This window comes from Doryrhamphus excisus, chromosome 12 (assembly GCF_030265055.1).
Source record: "Doryrhamphus excisus isolate RoL2022-K1 chromosome 12, RoL_Dexc_1.0, whole genome shotgun sequence".
NCBI lineage: Eukaryota > Metazoa > Chordata > Actinopteri > Syngnathiformes > Syngnathidae > Doryrhamphus > Doryrhamphus excisus.
In genome coordinates this window covers 9,063,058-9,082,973 of record NC_080477.1, presented here as the reverse complement: position 1 = coordinate 9,082,973, position 19,916 = coordinate 9,063,058, and the positions used below count along the sequence as shown (strand labels likewise).

General features: G+C 40.3%; 1 long non-coding RNA gene across 1 annotated transcript in view; it reads right to left on the bottom strand.

The window, feature by feature from the left end:
- LOC131139516 (uncharacterized) overlaps positions 1–11,231 on the bottom strand; it is a 32,238-nt gene extending 21,007 nt beyond the window's left edge. The window contains exon 1 of the long non-coding RNA XR_009132253.1: positions 10,666–11,231. This is a non-coding gene — a long non-coding RNA (uncharacterized LOC131139516). The remainder of the gene's footprint in view (positions 1–10,665) is intronic.
- Positions 11,232–19,916: the final 8,685 nt, after the last annotated feature.

The window sequence follows — 19,916 nt, the reverse complement described above, 5'->3', positions numbered from 1 at the left end:
ATTTTAGTTGCATTTATATTTTGTATGTATTTATCTGCATTTTGAAATTGTTTTCTACATGTAAAACTATCATTTATACACTTATATATTAATATATCTATAGTCATAAATTATAAAAAATGGGTTTTGTGATAACATTTTTGATTTTCTGGAACAGATTACTTGTATTTACATGGTTTCTCAAGGAGAAATGTATTTGAGAGTATGTTTGGGTTAGAGTTGGACTTTCTGGAACAAATTAATTCCTATGTTTTTTCATTTCATTTTTCATGTAGAGGGATGGGAAAACCCACAACATTAAGGTACAAATATAAGTTCATATTCTCACATTTCAAGTTCAAAGAACAGGAATGTCATTAGCCATCTGTTTTGATGTAGTATCACTTTGTGACATGAGGACAACCGAAATCCATCACACTCTGCCCTGATACTCTCTACCTTCATTCGAAAAAATGGTCTTCACCAAAACCAGACAGGTTGTCAACAACTGTGAATCTGGCAATTTTCTGCGTCTTCGTTTAACGCAGCCCAACCATGTTCTATTTTGATACTGAGAAAGGTGGCAGCAAGGACACAAAAATATTCTTGGTCGCCACTGAAATCCATGTAGACAGTAAATGTCCACTCTTACACAATCACTCTAACTCATAGGTGTTCCACACCGCAGCTCAAATAGTCTTTCATCACATTACACAGCACGGGATTAAACACGTGATTATTATCCCCAGTGCTCATTTTTGTGCCTGACACCCCACCTCTGTTAGATTAGTGAGCTGATATTATGTAGGCTGGAGGCCACACCAGTGAAGTAGGAAGGTGACCTTGGCTGATATTTCAACAAAAAAAGAAAGTACTGCATGCTGCGGAAGATAATAGACTGCTACTGAGCTAATATGATCCATGAAAAAATCCTATGCTTTGAAACAGCATGCTACTCTATTCAAAATTTAGCATGAAATAATTGTACATGAATATTGTATTTGACTTTATATTATACATGGTCAGTGTCATATGTAATCTTCTCCCTGAGACCTTCAAAATTCTCCATGCCCTCTGGTATTAGCTACACAGGAGCGAGTGAGTGTCACCGACAGACATTTGCAAGGACAATGTGCATATCCAACACTAAGCCAGTAAACAAAATTCTGACTATGATATGTTCTGGCAGCTTGACGAGGAATGTTCCTATGAAAGGATGCTTAAAAATGACGCAATGAATGTCTTGTTTCTAATAAATGTTCACGGCCCCTGAGGTAGTTGCAGAAACACAAAGGACTGCTGCGCTCTCAATATGCTGCTCAGTCATGATGAAGTATTGCAACAGTACCTCTGACGAAAACACGTAGCAGACTCCACCATATACCTCTTTAAAGTGATATTTGGCAGCATTGAGTCAGATATCAACCAATGCCAAAACTCTTCCAAGTTGAAAAGCATAAGACACTTTGATTTAACGCGATCAATACTGCCTGTTAATACACAGCCAAGTGAGAAATATTTGTCATTCCACACATTACTCCAAGAGACGTTTAGGGGCTATACGCATTTACATGTTTTCAGGCCAAAATGGCTAAGTAGCTTATTACTTCTCCCTTCATACACATGAAAAGGGCGTTCTGGGCACGCTGAAACAGTATTCTTCCAGAGTGGGAAAATCTGAAAATGCTGGCTTTCCGTTTTTCGTAACATCACCAACTCAATGCCACTTCGTAGCTCTCGTGACCGGAAACGAGCTTTGATGATATACGTGATGATACATGGGTCAACTCTACTGATTATCTTAATGTCTTATGTTCCATAATGACTAAGTCTAGGTGAGCCTTGGAAATTGGAAGACATTGGACATGTGTTGGCTGCACAGTGGTCGAGTGGTTAGCGCAAAGGTCACACAGCTAAGAGAGCCGAGTTCGATTCCACCCTTGGATATATCTGTGTGGAGTTTGTTTCTCCCCGTGCATGTGTGGGTTTTCTCCAGGCACTCCGGTTTCCTTCCGTATTCCAAAAACATGCTAGGTTAATTGGTGACTCCAAATTGTCCATAGGTATGAATGTGAGTGTGAATGGTTGTTTGTCTATATGTGCCCTGTGATTGGCTGGAGACCAGCCTCCGCCTCTCGCCCAAAGTCAGCTGGGATAGGCTCCAGCATGCCCGTGACCCTTGAGGATAAGCGGTAGAAATGAATGAATAAGCCTTGTGTATTACATTGTTATTGTCCAATGCAAATATTTCATAATTTGGCACTGTATGGACACCATTATTTTTCAACCCCCCCCCAAAAAAACCAAACAAACAAAAAAATCTCAGGAGCATTCCTGTGTGGACAGGCCCTTGGCTAGAGCTTAACTCCTTGCTGTCTTCCATTTGTATCATTTGGCCAAATGGCCAGAGGTCAAAGAATTCACACCAGTTAAAGAGGTGGCGGCAAAGCACAAAATTGGCATCCAAGTGTTGGTTGTTGGTCACATGAGTGACTGAGTTGGCGCCTATTGTTGGTTTGGAGTAGTCCAAGACTGGATCATGCTGGTATAGCTCTTGATGTGCAGTTCCCACAGTTCCACTTTTCCTGCCAGAGTTCTCACCAGGTACTCTGATTCCTCCCACACTTCAAAAACCATGCTGTGTTAATTGAGATGCTAATTTGTCTGAAGGTGTGAATGTTAGTCTGAATGGCTGTCCATGTTAGCCCGATGTTTGACTGAGGTTCTTTCTGGTGAATAACCCCCCCAAGCTATATCAGATGCGAATGGGTCCAGTTTAACTGAACAAGTGCTATACTGTATAAAATTAAAACTACTGGTGTTTCTTTAACTGTATTGGTACTGTTCTGGATACATAGTTGTTGTTGTATATTTGTTATTTTGATGCTCACTGTGTTAAAAGCTTTTGCTGGAACACTCGAGGAGATGGAGTAAGCTTGTTCAGAGTTCCTAAAGATTCACCCTGTCCTATCTGCAAACTTTATGGAAGAATTGTTACTGCCCCCCAGATGGAAATTAAAAATCAAAAACTCACAAGACATTTGACCGTGGAAAAGCGTGGCAGAAAGTCAATTCACATTTCTCCCAATAATATACTAATATACTCCATAGTTGCACGGCGGGCGAGTGGTTAGCTCGCAGGCCACACAGCTAGGAGACCCGAGTTCAATTTCACCCTCGGCCATGTCTATGTGGAGTTTGCATGTTCTCCCCATGCATGTGTGGGCTTTCTCCGGGTACTCCGGTTTCCTCCCACATTCCAAAAACATGCTAGGTTAATTGGTGACTCCAAATTGTCCATAGGTATGAATGTGAGTGTAAATGGTTGTTTGTCTATATGTGACCTGTGATTGGCTGGTGACCAGTTCAGAGTGTATCCCGCCTCTTGCCCGAAGACAGCTGGGATAGGCTCCAGCACCATCACGACCCTCATGAGGATAAACGGTAGAATGAATGAATGTTTTATGCCAGATATATGTAGGGTTGTGATTGTAGTTAATGAGGATGAGGTAAACTACTGTATGGAGTAAGGAGTGGCAAAGCGCAGGCCACAGAGCTAGGAGACCCAGGTTCGATCCCCTGCTCGGGCATATCTGTGCATGCGTGGGTTCTCTCCAAAAACATGCATGTTAGGTTAATTGGCGACTCCAAATTGTCCATAGGTATGAATGTGAGTGTGAATTGTTTGTCTATATGTGCCCTGTGTTTGGCTGGCGACCAGTCCAGGGTGTACCCCGCCTCTTGCCCGAAGACAGCTGGGATAGGCTCCAGCACCCTCGCAACCCTCGGGAGGATAAGCGGTAGAAAATGAATGAATGTATACTCCATAGTAGTCCGCCTAGTGCCCATGGTGGGTAATCACTGCCAGTAAAACATATCTTACGCCTCACAATACAACATTAGTGTATGTTAATATTGTTAATATTGTTAATATTGGCGTACATTCATGGCTGTGCTTGCAATGTCTGTGTCACATAGTGACAGTGAAAACATATGTACTTTCGGACGATCTTTGCGTCATATCACAGCTCAACATCAGTGAATGTTACTATGGGGTTATTGCTGTGCTGTCACTTCCTTGGCTTCAGTGTGAGTTCATGGTTGCATGTGTTTGAAGATGGTTCCCAGCACATAGTCTGTCAGTGATGTCACAAGCAAAATGGCATCAGTTCACAAAACTCACTGGGGACGTGTCAAAAGCAGCACTTTTTAGTCCGGTTTCATTCATTTTCTACCACTTATCCTCACAAGGGTCGCAGGGGGTGCTGGAGCCTATCCCAGCTGTCTTCGGGCGAGAGGCAGTGCACACCCTGGACTGGTCGCCAGCCAATCACAGCACTCCGGTTTCATTGTTGTTTATTCATCTGACAGCAGTAGGCTATGATAAAAATGTTTTAGTATATTAGAACTTGGGAGATGTGACATAAGCGTATTGATATCCTTCATAACCAACACTGTTTGGTATATTATATCTTATGTTAGACAGTTGGGGTGAGACCCAAGTGTGTTTCCGGGCTCTTGGAGTATGCAGTCTTCAGCCAGCAAGCATGAATCATGTTAGGACCTGAGGCAGTCCAGCTGTTCACACTTCAGACTTCTGTAACATTTCAATGGTCTACGCTTTGGTCCAACACTTACCGGTGGCATTTGTGCTGTGTAAAGTTTTCATCTGCTATTCATCTTTCATTATATGGACAAACCTTCAGGCTGCTAAATTGCAGTGAACAGTAAGGTTTCTACTTTTTATAGGTAGCGCATTGGTGCTTTGAGCCACTAGCAGCTCTCCCTTCTGTACATTTGATAGCTCCACTTTCTATGTCCCCTTTTCTCTCATTTTCACCTCCTTTTGATGAATTCAGTGATCTCTATTTCTGAGAGACAGATTAACAGTTAACTAAACATGGTGTCTTGTTTGGGTTTGCCTCTTTTTTTAATTGGGATTCGACACTGCATGTTGGCACCTATCATGGGTTTCTTTTTCTGAGCTGAATTTCAAGATATGGAGGATGCACTGAATTTAGAATGCTTTCAGTGCCGGGCACATGTAGACAAACAACCATTCACACTCACATTCATACCTATGGACAATTTGAAGTCGCCAATTAACCTAACAAACATGTTTTTGCAATGTGGGAGGAAGTACCCGAATGTCGGAGAACACGGAGAAAATCCGCGCACACATGGGGAGAACATGCAAACTCCACACAGAGATGCCGATGCAAGCGGAGAATCAAACCCAGATTTTTTTCTGATCTCCTGACTGTGTGGCCTACATGCTAACCACTCCTCCACCATACAATATTAACTACTAACCACAGTCAAATACTATGTATACTCACTCACAACATCCAGACATTTTTCAAAAGATATCCTCTCCAGTACCGACCATTTTAGAGGATTTTGACTGATCTTTCAAGACACATAGAATGTACACATGGAACATACCAATATAAACGTTTCTACTTGTTTCAACCTTTTCCCGTTCAAAGCTAAGTTTCAGCAAAATAGCAGTTGCCAGTAGCCAATAGCCACTGTGTGCACATGCGTGGATGCGAATGCGTTAAAATTTATCTTCAATGCGTTTGTAACCTTCTGCATGCTACACTCCATGCTTTTCCATTTCCTCCTTCCTGTAGAACCCGTTGATACGTGGGGGAAAAAAATGCATGCCCAAAGACTTATAAAATACATCTTTGGGATCGGCTGTTTGGGTTGAAAAAAACCATGTAAATATGTTTTCGGTAGCGAATTAGTTGAACATGGAGTACCTTTATTTGTTTGTTGTTTTAATCAGATGTAAGTTATTAGCATAACCTTTAAAATAGGTACTTATGTCCAGTTGAAAAAATGCTTTATGGCTGTGCAAAAGGTTTCAACATTTAACACATTTTTGAAGCACGGCTGTCATAAGCCCTTGTTTCCCCCCCTACTTGAAATAGCAGGTTCCATTTTTTCACTGCGCTGTGACCAGTGGCTCATTGCTGACTGTCCAAAGAAATGTCAGAGGGCTGACAGGTTGTTATCATCAGTGCCCTTATCTTTCACTTGCAGGTGTACAAGCACAACACACACAACCAGCACATATTTTATGGCCTACTAAAGCAGCCATATACAGTAACTCTTATCAAGTGATCAACATAAGACATAAAAAAGAGTTTGTTCAAAGAATTGCTGAAAACCAGAGGCTGAAGTGTACATTAAGTGATTCGGTTGCAGGTTCTTTTACATATTTTTCCATAAGCCCAACAAACATATTTCTAGGTATTTATACACTGCTCTACTGTATACTGCGAGTGGTTGGACTCAAATACCAGCAGGTAGGCAGTATGTACTGTAGGGATTTTGCAATCAGTTTTATGCTGCCGATATGGATCCTGATCATCTATGAGTAAAATTGTGTAAATGTTTAAATGTACTAATAGGATATATTAGGAGTCACCAAGGTTTGTTCTTGTAAAAGCAAGTATCGGACGATTTATATTGGCTGATACACACTACCACAAAACCAGTGGTTGCACTGTTTTAGTTGGAGATACTTCCTCCATAAAGTGCAATTAGATGTTGCCCGCCATGTAAATAAAACCCAAGTAGGTCACCTCTCCTTCCTGTTTGTCAAAGCAGCTGTAATAGTGATGAATGTTGGAGATGCCTGCTGTAGGGATTCAATCAACTGACACAGCCACAACAAATTTGAGGCATACATTGAAATAATGTGTTCAAATGGGACAGGGTGACTGTTTGAAGCCTGAGAATATTACTGTTTCTACACGACTAGTGTCAGATCTCAAAGAAAGTACATATTGTTTTCCCATTCAGTGGTTACAAATCTGTAATAAAAATGTATTCAAATGAAGCAGAAACAGCTGGCAGGTTTTGAGACCAAAAAGATGTAAGACAAAGTAAGGCAACACAGAAAAGAAGACATAAAGACTTTCTAGCGAGCCAGTATGGGGCTAAGGGACTCACACTTTCAGAATTCAAATGAAAGCATCGTCATTTATAGAGAAGAGATCAAGCAATGTTTCTGCATTAAAGTTTAATTCAAACGTAATACAGGAAATGATGGGAGCCTTTTTCTTCTAAAGGTTTGTTTAATCTTCACATGCACCTCTTTGATCGTCTTCTCCCCTTTAATCTGGGTGCATGCTCTCATGGCCTCCTCCCTTTTCAGTCTCTCATTCCGACTTGTTTCTCTTCAACCCGTCTGTCTCCTTGTACTGGTTTCGTTTTTGTTGACAAAGCATTACAGAGCCCCCATGTCTTGTGCTGTCTAATTGGTCCACGAGGACTAATTTAGCATCTAATTACGAAGCTAGTTTTCATGCGTCTAAATTTTCAGGGCCATGTTTTGCCTTTAGATAACTTTTCCATATCTCAAGGCTATGTAGCTCTTGTTCCATTGAACCATTTATATAATAGTATATTTTGATAAAAATAACTAAGTCAAACTACATAAATGGCAATGATCTAATGGGACAATAAGACCTTGAAAAAGATGCACTATTGAGTTACTGCCAAAGCTGCAGGTGTAGTGTATAAAGTATTTTATTTTTCTGTGTGAAGTAAAGTGATTGATGCCCATACATTTGTGCCTGCATGTGTGACCACCTAGCCAATGGGGTATTTAATGGTCCACAGCTTATACAGTTTACATTCCATTATATGTCTATTGTAACACTAAAGTCCATCAAATTATGACACATTGGCATCCATTTTAGCTTCAATTGAAGTGAGCTGCAGGTTATGATCATAAGCTTAATGTAAAATATCATGATGCTGATATTGTTTGTATTGGAATTCATTGTGTGGGTCAATGCTGTCAATTACTTCCAATCAGTTAGTAGAGAAAGTCAATGATGCTACATTGTACAGCCATTTTCAGTCCAAAAAGGGAAGTTACAATATATAACAGCGGTCATAGTTCACTTTTAAATAAAGCTAAACTCAGCATTTGAGGAACAAAACCTTGTCTACAAACCCCCCATTAATCTAAAGCGTTCCTTTTGATGGGTCCTCCCACTGTGGCATGGTGAAAAAGGGTAATCTTTTTTTTTGTTTGTTTTCCTTTTGGAATTGGTGTTTTTCTTTTGTGTCTTACTGACAGGAGATTAAAGGTTAAAATCTCATTTGGATATCATTTGGAGTTGGTAATTGGTTCTCACCATGTGTGGGTTTTTTCAGCGTAGCCTGGCTTCCTCCCGCATTCCAAAAAAAACATGCTTGTTGGGTTAATTGTACTTAATTGGGTAATTATAAATGTGTGACTGATTGTTTGTCTATATGTGCGCTGTCATTGGACAAGCAGTGTTGGAAATGGATCGATCTTAGATTTTATTACATATATGCTTTTGTTTTTGCTTGTTTATTCAACACAAATAAATGACTATTGTTGTTTCAACGTAATTGTTCATTTCAATAAAATGATTGTTGATCGACCACCTCTTCATCATTCTGTCAGTGTCCTTGTAAAAGCTACCGTATTTTGTATCAACACGGAAGAGTTTGCATCTGTGCAATGGACAGGTTACATGTTTCCCAGCAGGCTTTGCTGTTGTGAAAATGATCACTTTTGACTGTATTATGCCTTTTTACCGTGTTACTTTGTAAGAAAATGCGTAATAGTTAGCGCTACCATTTTTAGTATTAATTTAGGGCTGTCAACCGATTAAAATCATTGATTGTGATTAATATATTTTAATCAATTTCGGAAATATTGGCCCATCCATCCATCCATTTTCTATGCTGCTTATCCTCACTAGGGTCACAGGGGAAATATGGGCCATTATTCAAAAAATAATAATAATATACAGTCCATCCATCCATTTTCTATACCGCTTATCCTCATTAGGGGGTGTGCTGGAGCCTATCCCAGCTCACTTTGGGCGAGAGAAGGGGTACACCCTGGACTGCTCGCCAGCCAATCACAGGGCCAATTTAGAGTCACCAATTAACCTAACATGTTTTTGGAATGTGGGAGGAAACTGGAGTACCCGGAGAAAATGCATGCAGAGAACATGCAAACTCCACACAGATTCAAACCCACGTCTTCCTGAGTTCCTGAATGTGTGGCCTACACGCTAGAAAATGTTTGGCAGGGGTGCAGATCAGGGGATGTCGTCTATCGTCTATTGTCGTCTACTGTTGTCTATTGTTGCCAGCTTGTAAAGCCCTTTGAGGCTCTTTTGTGATTAACAGCCATATAAATAAACTTGACTTGACAGTGAATGAGTCAATATTATGCTATGTAATATTATGCAATATCCACTTCTAGACTCCTAGTGATATAAGAGTTGAGAGAAATGTCAAGTAAAGTCACAGGCTGGGTATTAGGACTAAGAGACAGAGTTATTGGGAAAAGAAAGTTTCAGTAATGAAACCTGTACACTGCTTATGTTGCTATCACTGTTCATCTCATAGGAGCAGATTCTTTCACATCTGTCCTACGTGATGGTCACCTCATTTCAGCAGCTTGAACGGGGCATGCAATCAATGGGGATTTCTTCACTAAGCATCTTTCCATGTCTAATTTCAATTGTACGTTCACGCACTGCTACCACGAGTCTGCCTTACTGCCTTGGGAGTTATAATAGAGATTAAATGGCATGCATAAACATCAACATAAATTAAGGGCCACCTTTACACTGTACGTCTACAAAGGATCAGCGAGTACACCGCTATTTGTATCTGTATCTGTTCACCCATCAAAATGATCTGTATACGTATGTGTACTCAGAATTGGACGGGCATTAACTGAAAGTTGGTGTAATTTACTCATAAATGGGTGTGGTATGGACCGGAAATGGAAATGGTTAAATTGAAATGGGCGGGGCTTAAATCGGTACATTATTGTAAGTCTGAAATTAACATGGTTTGATGAGAAGTTGCTATATTTTCAGCTATGCTGTATTTGCACTGTGTATGTGTGCAAGTGATCTGTCAGACTCCATTCATTCATTCATTTTCTACCGCTTATCCTCACGCGGGTTGTGGACGTGCTGGAGCCTATCCCAGCATTTTTTTGGGCAAAAGGTGGGGTACACCCTGGACTGGTCACACTCACATTCATATCTATGAACAATTTGGAGTCACCAATTAACCTAACATGCATGTTTTTGGGATGTTGGAGGAAACCAGAGTAACTGGAGAAAACTCCACACAAAGAGCGATTTGAACACAAGTCTTTTAGCTGTGTGGCCTGCGCAATAACCACTCGTACACAGTGCAGATAACTGGCAGACTTACTAGTTTTTAATATCAACTCTTCTACAACTTTCTGCTTTTTCTTAATTACTTTTTCTAAAATGTGCCATTCACGGGCCCGCGGTCCACACCTTGGATATCCCTGGTGTACAAGGTGCACACACATTGGGTGGAGGTGCGTTTTGGCAGCAAACCTCTCATGAGGATCACACAGTTTGTGTAATGAAAAAAAACACAATCTCTTTCTAATTCATGCTGCGTGAGAATTTGGAGAGGAGTTACGATGCATACAAAAAATGTCTTCTTAGCAAGTAAGTAGGACAGCACTCACGTCATAGTCTTTCCTGTAGAGTCTTTCCTGCAATTATCCAGTCTAGTGTATCCATCTGATAACATAGGCTCCTCAAGCAACTGTTTGCCTGCATGCAGCAAAAGTTCCTCCTCCACTAAAAGTACAACGTTGTGTCTGAGTGAGGCTGTACTCACCATGTACGGATCCCCAAATTTTGCACACATTTTTGCAAGTAGACATCATGCTCTTGGAAGTGTCGTGGCTTGAGACTGGCGTGTGTATGTCACCTCCCTAAACAAGACTTAGGGAAATACACAGCTATAATTTTACTGCTCACTGCCAAATGTTCTCGACCTGAAACACATGAAAGAGTGGGAACAGTTGGTCGTCTCTCCAACACAACAGTTTATTCATTTTTTATGCTACGCAACTACAACCATCAAGCCATTCAAGCATGCTCTGCTAACTGACAAGAAGTAGCCATATTAAGATAATATATATATATATATATAAGAAAAATATAAATTGAAATATACATCCATTTTGTTCCTTCACTCATTGTTTTGTCTATCTACTTCACTTGCACCTAAAATGGGTGCTAAAGGCGGCCAGGCTTCAGTTCTCACCGCTAGGCCTGTTAGCATTAGCAAACATACACATGTATATACACAGACTTTCTTTTCTCATATAAACAACTAACATACAGCACATAGGCATCAAAGGTCACTCTACATGACTATACTACATATCGTGGTGTACTTAAAAACACTTCTTTTTCACCAACCTGAAACACATGAAAGAGCGGCAACAGTTGGTTGCAGTTTATTTATTTCTTCTTCACTGCTTTGTGTGGCCTTGCCAACAACCAAGCCGCAACGCCCCCCTGTGGCGCCACTGTGCAACAGCACCAAGCAGCAAAAGTGCCTTACTTTCAACCACAAATTATGGGAAGATTAAATAAAAACCCCTTTGTTTTTTTTTTTGTTGTTTTTTTTTTTTGGGGGGGGGGGGGTTCCACACCTTTACATATACAAACACAATGCAAACAGACTGGCCAATCACAGAGCATGAAGAGTGAATACATTTTCCAATTCGTTTTTTAATAAACCTTATTCCTAACAAATATGGAACAGTATACAAACACTCGTTTCCTACTCATAATTGGCAATGATACATTATCTGTAATGGATACTCATTCATCAAGAGTATCTGGCTCATCCCTAATGTCCAGTTTTCTATGGAATACAATGTGCAAAGAATAAAAATGTATACGTATACCGTGTTTACTCATCTTGTTTTTGTGTGGGACCCCAAAGCACAGACTGTAGTCTGGCAAAATATCTTTACTTTTATAAAGTATGTTTTTAAAACAACAAAAGTTCTGACTGCACCAAATAACCCAACAACAAGACACAAAGATAAACAAAACAATGTTCAGGTGGTTTTCACAGCTGTCAAGCTGAGGTGAAGAGGACCAAAACAACCAAGTGGAATAGGTACAAGAGACAAAAGTTCATCACACCACACCAGCGTCTTAGTGGTCATGAATCAGATCTTCAATAGAGTGCTTATCACACAGAATGACAGCTGTGCCTCCTGCTGCACTCTTATGTGATGAAAGAACAAGAAACAAGAAAAAGCAAGGGAGAAAAGATGCATCCATTCATTTTCTATGATGCTTATACTCGGGGGTATGCTGGAGCCTATCCCAGGCGAGAGGCAGGGTACACCCTGGAACTGGTCGGCTTTTAGACACACGTATAGACAAATAATCATTCACACTCACATTCATACCTATGGACAATTTGGAGTTGTCAATTAACCTAACAGGTTAGCACGCAGACCTCACAGCTAGGAGACCAGGGTTCAATTCCACCCTCGGCCATCTCTGTGTGGAGTTTGCATGTTCTCCCCGTGCATGCATGGGTTTTCTCCGGGTACTCCGGTTTCCTCCCACATTCCAAAATACATGCTAGGTTAATTGGCGACTCCAAATTGTCCATAGGTATGAATGTGAGTGTGAATGGTTGTTTGTCTATATGTGCCCTGTGATTGGCTGGCGACCAGTCCGGGGTGTACCCCGCCTCTCGCCCGAAGACAGCTGGGATAGGCTCCAGCACCCCCGCGACCCTCGTGAGGAAAAAGCGGTAGGAAATGAATATTTGAATTAACCTAACATGCATGTATTTGGAACATGCATGCAACAGTAGCCGGACTCAAAACCTGGTCTTCCAATTGGGAAGACTGTGTAGCCTATATCCTAAGCACCGTGCAGCCGTCAGAGAAGCAATAACACAAAAATGAACAACCTCAAAATCCTTACTGTGATAATGAATGAAACTTCACTCCATTTGCGGTATATTTTCATTTTTGGAGTTGACTTTTATGTTGACTTTTGCAATTTAGCAACATAGTTAGAGTACTTCACAGTTACTCCAACTGGATCGGCAGCTGAAGGGTAGGTGTGGGTGTCAGTGGTGTTCTGCTAATTGGAGAAGTAGCCTCATCTAAGACTAGCAAGACCAGCACTTTCCAAAGTATCGACTTAAAGGAGCATTTTACAAAGAGCAACAGCTCTGTGTGTGGAAAAACACTGGCACTGTGTGGATATAACCTCGGGCAGTGTTGTCGAATACAGCTAGATTAACACCACAAACTTCTACTGTTGTTATTGGCTCTTGTCCTCGTTCAGTGCAGGAAATTCGTGACTGGCTGAATCTAGCCATCATAAAACCTTAAATTGTTTTCTTGCCATATCAATTTTGTCCTTTATTGCTCCTAAAATGTTGCTGCTCTCTCAAAGTGTGTGTGTGTGTGTGTGTACTGTACGTAGATATTTTTTGGTTGGGAAGCAGGAAGCAAACAAGTTAAAGATATTTGATATATTTATAAACCATTGTCAGTTACTGCCTTTATCGCTAATGGAACTTTGGAAGGTTTACAAGCAGAGACCCTATAATTGTCGGTAAGCATCACTGCCACTGATTCTTTGTGTATGATGCATGATGTTTACACAATTCCAAGAATAAATCTCACCAACCTGTTTGCATTGATGATTGTCAAGTCAAAATGAAAGTGCAGATATATCTTAACACGGAGGTCTCAAACTCAATTTACTTGGGGGCCACTGGAGCTCGGGTCTGGGTGAGACTGGGCCGCATCAGGTTTTCCAAAAAAAAACAAACAAAAAAAACGCATTTATTAAAAACAAAAAAAATTAAAAAACTTCGCTTTGGTTCCAATTTTCTACAAGAATAAAAACATTCCACTGTTCTCAAATATCTTATTTATTTTTCTACACAAAATAAGATGAAAAATAAATAAACAAATCAAGAATAAAGAAAATCAATCAATCAGTAATAAATAAATAAATATAATAATAATAATAATAATAAAACGGCAAATAATAAAAACTTAAGAAACCACATATAGTTGGTGGGTAGACAAATTATTTTTTTCAGATTAAAATGAACAAAGCATTATTAGAGCCCTGTAGACATGACAAAACACGACTATAGTCACATTTATACTATTTTTATTTACAACATATTGCGCAACTGCAGGGTCTTGAGACACATGCTAACTCGCAAACTAGAGAGCTAGCGACCTAAACGGTAGCCTTCAAGTTATTTCCTTTATAAATAAAATAGCTAAAAAATTACCACTTCCACACGGATAGGGAGGATAACTATTAACAGTTATTTAACCTTTAACATGAACATTAATCAAACGTAATAATTTTTTCTGGGTACATGATACCATACAGCATCCATATCAAACTTGCGCGGGCCGCACTAACATTAAACTTTCATATCAAGGCGGGGCCTCAAACTAGTGTCCTGCGGGCCACATTTGGCGCACGGGCCGCGTGTTTGAGACCCCTGCTATAGAGGATCATATGTTTTCATCATTTGTTCTATGGGGTCTTTATTTCTCCAGAATTCCCCCAGCAAACGCAGCATTGACAAATTGTGGCAACATTTGGCCCGCGGGTCGCATGTTTGAGACCCCTGTTTTAACAGCATGGGGGGGTCAGCTCACAACAAGAAGGGTCTTGCTTCCAGCCCGCGTGTCCTTCATATGCCCTTGTGGCTTCTGTTTATGTGGTCCAGGGGAAAAACATGCAAGTAAGGTTAATTGGAGACACTGAATTGCACAGCGGTGTAGGTAATAGATGGATGGCTCTTAACATTATATTAAATGACATTATACATTTTATGACACAATGTGTGTAAGTCATATGCTGGCACCGCATTTAATTGGTGTCCCTGACAATTTGTCATGGTTGTTTTGCTACATAATAAAATGTTCACCTTCACGGTCGCTGGTAGTTGCTGCCACCTGCTTAGAAAAATACAAAATAAAATAATAATAAATAACAAATAAATAAAGCTAGTTAAAACTTCATTTACACGCATGCTGACAAGCACAATATCATGTTTAAATCAAACAGAAAGTATTCATATTGACTGATGGCCTCGAATGTCGGAATGATGTTCAGTCAGTATGTATAAGGTTTGAATAAAATAGTCTGCTCATGGCAGAGAAGAATGTTACATTACACTATCTGCAGTGATAAATGACTCGGAATATGACATTTGTTCATGCATTTTATTAACGCCTCTGTGGAGCTTTAGCTCAACAAGATAACTCATGAGTTGCTGATAGAAGAAGAAAATAAAAACACAGATTTTCCCCTTTTGTGGGTCTAAAAGCATACAACATATTGACACTTAATGGATGTGCTGCACACAAATAATGATTAAATTGTAATGGTAAACTTAAAGAATTATAGCCTAGAAAGAAAAAAGGTCACACTCCCTTAATAACTATGAGGAGGTGTGAATTCTGAGTTCTCACTTCAGGACAAAGCTTCTCTTATTTCTGGTTGCATTTTAGCAAATAACACATTTTGACAAACACACAAGGGGGGGATTCATCTAAATTTAGTGCTTTGGGGCCTCTGTGTTCCAGTAGAATAATTGATTTACCTGTAATGAAATGTTGTCAGGCAATCCATTCTGTCAAAGTGAATTTGCAAATCATTACATAGTGTAAAAAAAAAAAATACTTGGAGCTCCTCAATCAATCAAAATAAAATAAAAAAAATATGAGAGTAAATTAAAAGCTAAGCTATGATCTTTTATTTAGTAGTAATGATTCTTTTGGCTTTGCTCTTTTGCAGCATCTCATTTTGTATTTAATATTTTAGAGTTATCTCTGCACAGGTTTCTTTTCCAGTATCTCATTAAAGTGAATACATCCCTCACATGTCAGCAATAAAGTATAGTATTAAAGTATATATTCTCAATTACAAAACAATGCTGTGAAAATTAAACTTTGGGGTATTTTAGAGTTAGTGTAAAGTTTGTATGTAGCAGTTTAGATTTACTATCTGCTGAAAATGACAACTATCATTGTATACAGTAGCTGCCACCAAAAGTGAGTACCGGGATAATTTCCTGGAAAAAAGCGCAGTCTGGCGCAGCGCAGCTCACCCACGCCTCCATCCCTCCTACCGGCGCAAGTAGCAAAGAGGGAGGAGCGAAGGCATGAGGGTGTTTAACACAGCTAAGTATAATTTAGCTAATCAAATGAACACTTCTCATTGCCTTTAAATGCACAGGGCCCACAGTACTGCCCATCAGAGGCCACAGTGTGCGTCACCATGTAAACCACCTCTGTTCCTGACAGTCACATTAAACACAGCAGCAGGCTAACCAAGGCATCGTGTTTGTGATCCACCTGCATTCATGCTTTGTTTTCGCCAAATAGGAGAACATTTGATGGTATATTCTCAACATGTCCACTTCATCCTCCATCTTTTCAGATCATGTTAAGAATAAAGATTAGGGCCAGCTCTATGCCGGGGCTTGTCCCCCAAAATTAACATTTTAGAAGTGAAAACTGACACAGTCTAGATTGTGAGGTTTTGGTGACGTGTGTGCACTGTGCACCTTTCGGCCATTTTATCACTGCTCAGGGTGCGCTTCACCTGCACCAAGAACAGACCAAATTGGCTGTGCACAGGGGTGCGCTGGCGGAAATTGCAACTGCGTGGGGCACACCTCTTTGCGCTGCGCCTTAAAATTAGAGCCCCATTGTGTGGGGCTGCATGAATGCTTCCAGCACTGGGGAGCTGTGGAAATTCCAACATGTACCGTTTCAATGTAAAGCAGAGCATGATCCCATCTCTTGGTAGATTTCCAACATAACAAACCCAAACACACATCCAAGATGACAACGACCTTGCTGAGGAAGCTGAAGATGATGTAGTGGACAAGTGTACCTCCTGTGGGACCAAGTGTCTAACATCCACCAGTTCTGTGAAATCATTGTAGAGGAATGGAAGAGGATTCTAGTCATAATCTGTACAACTTGGGTGAATTGTGTCCTCCCAAGAGGATTAAGGCTCTGCTGGATAACAATGGTGCACACATTAATATGAACACTTTGGACATATTCACTGTGAGATGTATTTAGACCATAATGGATGTGTGTTGACTTATCCGTCTTAGGGCAGTAAGTTATTTAATTTTTATAGTATTGTAAAGTTCTAAAACCCATGTCTTTGTCCAAATACATTTGGACCTGAACTGTATAAAGCTGAGATAAAATCTTTGAAGCAGCCAGTCTGCGCTTGTAAAATAGTGCACAGTGGTGCGCCTGTCTGCTTCAATATTAGTTTAACTGCTTCCCACGAACAATTAATTAATGAGAGTATTAAATTATATCCCATGGGTGTGCTCAGCCGACGTGTGACTCAACTTGCTCTTCTTCTACTGATTTACAACGAGAGAGACGAGAGAAAGTGTGTCAGTTTTTCCGTAGCCAAAGAATCACATTAATCCATCCTATGAAGGATTTTTGTGCTTACCAAATATGCAAATGAGCACAGCTTGACAACACTGTTTTTGGTGATAGTAATGGAACACTTAAAGAAAATTGTCTGCATGCTCTCAGTAACTGTCTCACAATTTAAAAACCTTGAGCTACTAAATTCTAAATTAGTAGAACAAAACCGTAAGTGACCAAATTACTTTTGCCTTTTTAAACACAACATTAATTTTACTGTTATGGTCGGGCCGATTGATGAAATGTAAAAAGAGCAATTTAAGTCAAGGAAGACTTAAAGTACCAGTTAAAGATAATAGTTTTTAAAAAAAAATCTATATATTTTTTTACTACAAGACTCCCTTAAAGGTTAAATAACATTCTTTACTCACTCCTACAAACTAACTGCATCAAACATACAGTACATGTACGGTGGCGGTCTAGTGGTTAGCGCGCAGACCTCACAGCTAGGAGACCAGGGTTCAATTCCACCCTCGGCCATCTCTGTGTGGAGTTTGCATGTTCTCCCCGTGCATGCGTGGGTTTTCTCCGGGTACTCCGGTTTCCTCCCACATTCCAAAAACATGCTAGGTTAATTGGTGACTCCAAATTGTCCATAGGTATGAATGTGAGTGTGAATGGTTGTTTGTCTATATGTGCCCTGTGATTGGCTGGCGACCAGTCCAGGGTGTACCCCGCCTCTCGCCTGAAGACAGCTCCAGCACCCTCGCGACCCTCGTGAGGAAAAGCGGTAGAAAATGAATGAATGAATGAATATTGTTGACACATTGACACAATCATCATCAAATGCAACGTATGTAGAAATGCTAACATTGATATCAGTGTTACATATAGTAACACAACATAGAGAGTGGCCGCTGGGGTCACCATGGCAACAGTAGAGCTATTATTCTCTGTAGTGTCGTGTCAGTGTGCCATCAGCATGATTTGCAAGTATTTTACTTCATGATGTTGATAAAAAAAATTACTACCAATAAGATGACACAATATAAGACAGCTTTATGACTAAATGTTTATAAACTGCTAATAAAATGGGACTAAATTACAGTATCACATACTGTACAGCACAGCATCTGCAGTGTATGTAATTAAACCTAATAAGAGATGTTGAAGATTTAGTGAAAGACCCTTCTGCATAATGATGTAAGATTAGATCAGACACTAAACAAACACGGCTTACGTTTCTGTGATGATAAGGCTCAGGGAGGGCAGAAAAACACAATGTTGTACTTTGCAATTTCAAATACTGATGAATTACAGGTCAGCAACCTTTGGGGTGATTGTAGTGGTGGTCATAGGGAGCGAAGGACAGGAGAACAGGGCAGGGCTGCTTGTTGGAGGCTTTAATCTGTGTTTGCAGTGCTGCTCTTTGGTGGCGGCGAGCAAATAAATCTGCCAAGCAGCAGCAGCAGATTCATAAAATCCCTCAGGTGGCTCTGTTCATTTATCTACATTTGCCAGGGCTTCCAGCTGCCAAAAGCAGGTGGCACACTTTGGCTTGAAATTGGGCTGGTTTTAAGATGTCGGACGGTTTAAAAGGGGCCGGAGAGCCGACACCGAGAGCCTCGTAGGGGTTTTAAAAGGTGGCAGTGGGTTACAGGTGACGAGGTTATGAGGTGAAGGATATTATTATTACGTGAGTGTGAGTTTAGCTTGCATCAAACATGGTGCAACGCAAGTAAAAAAATTGACATGGAAATGATCTCTTTTCTAATTTCCTTTCCTCAATTTCAATTTCTAGATTGGGAGTAAGGAGTCAAAGGCAGCGCCTGCAGGAGGGGGCAGCGGGGAGGAGGCAAAATGAACACACATCACCAGATAAGAAATTATAGATGGAAATAATCTGGGAATCTATTTCCTCTCGTCCCCTCCTGCAAATATAGAGAGGGAAATTAAAAGTCGCCACGATGCACCTCATTGCAGCTAGCACTTGTTGGAGACCGAGCTGTATTGCACACAGGGCCCAAAACAGCTGCTATAGCCCGACACACAATGCTTGCTTGATTTAAATTAATGCACCACTAACCTGAGTAAACAGCAGTAAACTACACCCGACTATATAATTGGATTTAGTTTGTATTTAGTTATAGAAAGCCATTTAAGAATAATCTTCAATATTTTTGCCTCTGCGACTAAACTTTCCGACACAGACATGTAATTACTTTGAAAGGAAAGTAGCGTCAAATGTCAAATTAGAGTCTTTTTAATTACCCTTTTCAGAATATCTTTAAGCATTTCTGGAATCCTTCTGGGCTAAAAATGAGATGCTGCCTTAATGACACGGGGAGGTCTGTAATGCAAAAACATCCCAATAGTCACATTTTCTCCCAGCCATTTTGCATTTGATTGCATCTTTCTCTTCAGCTGCTTTGAAATAGAATGGGACAAGGCAGAATGAAATGAGCAAGAGCAAACACAGATGAGTTTTCAAACAGCCTTGCTCACTATTTTCCTTCAAAGGCTGCCATGAATTACTGTGATGGTTTTCTCTTCTTTGTATAAAAACACATACCGCCAATGAGGAGAAGCATCTATCAATGCCATTCATATTATGAACCGTGCTTGTGTATAAGTCATTTAAGAAATTAGA